Raw genomic sequence first — 5,078 nt, forward strand, 5'->3', positions numbered from 1 at the left:
GAAAGAAAGAAAGAAAGAAAGAAAGAAAGAAAGAAAGAAAGAAAGAAAGAAAGAAAGAAAAGAGAAGCGAAGAGAAGAGAGAGAGAGAAAGAAAGGGAAAGGAAGGAAGGAAAGGAAGGAAAGGAAGGAAGGAAGGGAGGGAAAGAAAAGTGTCCTTATTAGCAGACTGTATGACTATGCATCAAATTACCTCAAAATTTAACAGCTTAAAATAACAAATCTTTAGAGCACATCAGTAAGATTGCAGAGTAGAAGATCCTAGCCTTCAACATTCAAAAAAAATAACAATTAAGACAGGTATTCCTGAACAAAAAATAGCTCTGGGAGAGTTCAAGAGTGCAGTTAAAAAGCTGCAGCAGCGCCGGGCGCGGTGGCTCAAGCCTGTAATCCCAGCACTTTGGGAGGCCGAGACGGGTGGATCACAAGGTCAGGAGATCGAGACCATCCTGGCTAACACGGTGAAACCCCGTCTCTACTAAAAAAAAAAAAAAATACAAAAAATTAGCCGGGCGCGGTGGCAGGCGCCTGTAGTCCCAGCTACTCGGGAGGCTGAGGCAGGAGAATGGCGTCAACCCGGGAGGCGGAGCTTGCAGTGAGCTGAGATCCGGCCACTGCACTCCAGCCTGGGCGACAGAGCGAGACTCCGTCTCAAAAAAAAAAAAAAAAAAAAAAAGCTTCAGCAGCACACTGGAGAAAAAGAAAATTGAATAACCACACAAAAAAGGTAAGAAGAACAGTTTAATTTTTCCTACATCAGCCCATCCCCCAGGGAAGGACAGTTAAGTAGCAAAAGAGATCTCTTCAACCCATGAATTTCTCTCATGAGAAAAAAACAAGCAAGGTAAGGAATCAGCTTCCCCAGCCTTTCAAGGTACTTCCTGGAAAACTTACTTTGGTTTCACTCCACTCAGGTTTCTAAGATCAGTGTACCAAAACATCTGGAGATGGCTAGAAATAAAGAAGAGGGGTGGTACTATCTGTATTACCCACACACAGAAGCCATGGTGGTCCCCAGAGGCCTGTTGTCCCAATGCTGCTAAAGAAACCAATAGCCATCATAGCTGCCACAGACATCCCACAGTTTTGCTGATGAGGGCAGTGCAGTTTTTGCAGACCATGGCTACCTCAGATGCAGTTCCCTACTTCCCACCACCAGAGCCATTCCAGCCAGTGTGGCCATGGTCACCCCAGTCTTGAAAGTCAATGCAACCACCTTGTGTACGTATGTAGCTAACCTCAATCACCACTGCCAGTCGCCACCACCACATATGTGGTTACAGCCAGCCTCCACAGCTGAGCGTACACATGCCACTGGCCCCATACCCCAAAGCCAGCACACAACCACCAACACTGGCCCCTGCCACCACCTGCCTTGACCCTCCTAAAAAAGTATGCTTGCCACTGTAACAAGAGGCACTCCTGAGGACTCCAACAGCCTTTAAATCACTGTTGACTCCCTTGAAGCTTTTGATGACAAGGACTACAAAGTTTCCCATATCACAGACCCCTGCTACCTGAGACACCAATCACCAAGTTCCCTTGGACACAGAGCTTCTTCATGCCTCCAAATTGGAGCACCATGCACCACTGGATCTGGTGTACCATGGCACACTGAAGCATGCCTTCCCATGCCCAGTTCCAGGAATCCCATGCTCCCTCTCCCCTGCAAGTGAAAGTCTTTCCTTATGAATGCCAGTCTATAAAGTCTAGAAGAGGTGATATTTATTTAAATCCACAAATGCCAATGAAAGCATAAAAGAAACGAGAAAAATCAAGAAAACAACACCACCAAAAAAATTAATGTCCAGTGCCTGACCACAAAGAAAAGAAAATCCATGAACTATGTGACAAAAAATTCAAAATAATTGTTCTAAAGAAGCTCAGTGAGCCCAAAAGAACATACACAAATTTAACAAAAAACAATTAGGAAAACAATGCAATAACAAAACAAGAAATTCAACAAAGAGATAGAAAACATTTTTCAAAACTAGAAATGCTGGAGGCTAAAGAATACAATGGCTGAACTAAAAATGCAATAGAGAGCTACAATAGCAGACTGGATCGAGCAGATGAAGGAATCCATGAATTGGAAGAGAGATCATCTGAAATTATTCAATTGGGGGAGAAAATATTAAAGCAATGAAAAGAGTGAAAAAGAGTATGAGAGTTATGGAAACAATATACATCTTATGAAGTGAACCAATATACATGTTATAGGAGTCACCAAAAAAAAGATTAAAAATGCAAGTATATTTAAAGAAATAATAATAGAAAACTTTACAAATCTGTGAAAGGAAATAGACATTCAGATTCAAGAAGTATATAGGACTCCAAACAGGTTTAATACAAAACTATCTATACCAAGATTAGCAGATTTCTTGACATAAAACTTACAGACAAGAAGACACTAATATTACATATTCCAATTACAGAGAGAGCAAGCTGTAATGTTGAACATTCTGTAAGAAGAAAAGTATTCTGGAGCCACGTACACACTACAAATAACAACCTAATTCTTAAGTGAGGAGGAATCAAGAAGTAATGTATATTCCTCTTCTTTGTCCAAAAAAAAAGGAAAAATAATTGCCAACATAGACTATTTTACTCTGCAAAGCTATCTTTTAAAAATATAAGAGACATTAAGACTTTCCAGGACCCAAAAAAACCTGGATGGTTTGTTATCACTAGATCCACCTTAAAAGAAATGTCGAAGAGAGTTCTTTGAATGGAATCAAAAACACACTAAAGAATAATGTGAAATCATATAAAAGTATAAATTTTACTAGTAAAAGTAAAAATAAACTCAAATACAGAATAATATAACATTGTAAGTTGTATGCAAAGTACCTAGAAGCCTAACATAAAAGTTAAAAGACAAAAGTATTAAGAGTAACTACAAACAGAAAAATGTGGTAACATGTATGTTCTCCCTCTTATTTAGAAGCTAAAAATGTTGATCTCATAGAAGTAGAGAGTAGAATAGTAGTTAGTAGGGTCTGAGATTAATGAGAGGGATAGGGAGGGATCTATTAAATTATACAAAATTTGCAGCTAGATAGCAGGAATAAGTTCCAGTGTTTTATAGCACTGTGGGGTGACTACAGCTAACAATAATTTATTATACATTTTCAAATATCTAGAAGAGAGGATTTTGAGTGTTCTCAACACCAATGATAAATGTTTGAGGTGATGAATTTGTTAACTACCCTGATTTGATCACTATACATTGCATATATTAAAACACCACTATGTACTCCATAAATAGGTATAATTTTGTGTTGATTTAGAAACATATTTTTTAAAAATTGTGAAGACTCATAACATAAAAATTCTGACTTCAAGAACACAAAGTGTATGTGAGGAAGGGGATAAAGTACAGAATTTATGTATGCAATTGAACTTGAGTTGTTATCAAATTAAAATAGATGCTTATAACTACAAGAATTACACAAGCCCCATGTTAACCACAAAAGAAAAGTCTATAATAGATACACAAAAAGAAAAAGAGAAAGGAAGCAAACCAAACTGCTACAAAAAAAAATATGTAGATATATCAGACAACAAAAGGAGATAAAAAAAGAGTCAAATGGACAAAAGAACTGCAAAACAGACTGCAATTAACAAAATAGCAATAGTAAGTTCTTACATAACAACAATCACTTTAAATGTAAATGGATTAAATTCTCCAATGTAAAGGCATAGAGTTGCGGAGTGGATTAAAAAACATGATCCAGTGACGTAGTGTCTATAAACAATTCACTTTAAATGTGAGAACACACATAGCCTGAAAGTAAAGGGATAGAAGAAGATATTCTATACAAATGGCAACCAAAAGAAAGCAGGGAGAGCTATACTTAGACAAAAGATTTTAAGTCAAAACTTGGCAAAGATCATCATATAATGATTAAAAAGTCAATTCAAGAGGAAGATATAATGGTAAACATATATGCACCTAACATTAGAGCAACTAAATATGTAAAATATTGGTATATCTGAAGGAAGAAATTGACAACAATAAAATAATAATTGAAGACTTCAATACTCCACTTTCAATAATGGATAGAACATTTAGGTTGAAAAACAATAAGGAAACAGCTGACTTGAGTAACACTATGAATCAAATGGACAACATAGAATTTTCCACCCAATAGCAGCAGAATGCATATTATTTTCAGGGGCACACAGAATATTCTCCAGAATAAGCCATATGTTGGGTCATAAAACAAGTCTTCAAAAATTTAAGAAGATTGAAATTATATCAAGTACCTTGCAAACCACAGTGGAATGAAACTAGAAATCAATATCAAGAAAAGAAAATTCACACAAGAGCATGAAAACTCAACTCCACACACTTGAACAACCATTGAATTAAAGAATAAAGCAAATGGAAATTTTAAAATTACCTTGAGAAAAATAAAGGCAAAACATATCTTACCAAAGTGTATGGTATGCAGCAAAGGCAGCATTAAGACAAAATCTTACAGTGATAAATGCCTACCTTAAAAAAGAAGAAATATCTCCAACAACTTAACTTTGCAACTCAAGGAACTAAAAGTACAAAAACAAACTAAACTCAAAGTTAGCAGATGGAAGGAAATAATAAAGATTGGAGCAAAAATAAACAAAAAATAGACAATAAAATTAAGAATTGTTTTTTTTTGAGAAGATGAAATTATCAAATTTTTTGCTAGCCTAATACAAAACAGAAAGAGAAGACTTAAATACAATCAGAGCTTTTTAAAAAGGAGACATTACAATAGATGACACAAAAACAAAAAGAATCACAGAGACTACTGTGAACAATTATATACCAATAAACTGGATAACCTAGAAGAAATGGATTAATTCTTAAAAGCATACAAGCTGTCAAGAATGAATCAAGAACTAGAAAGGCAAATTGACCAATAAACAGCAAGAGATTGAATCAGTCATCAAAAACTTTCCAACAAAGAAAAGCCCAGGACAAGATGGCTTCATAAATGAGTGCTATCAAACATTTTTTTTATTATACTTTAAGTTCTAGGGTACATGTGCATAACGTGCAGGTTTGTTACATATGTATACTTGTGCCATGTTGG

Source organism: Colobus angolensis, unplaced genomic scaffold, assembly GCF_000951035.1.
Source record: "Colobus angolensis palliatus isolate OR3802 unplaced genomic scaffold, Cang.pa_1.0 Scaffold197, whole genome shotgun sequence".
Taxonomy (NCBI): domain Eukaryota; kingdom Metazoa; phylum Chordata; class Mammalia; order Primates; family Cercopithecidae; genus Colobus; species Colobus angolensis.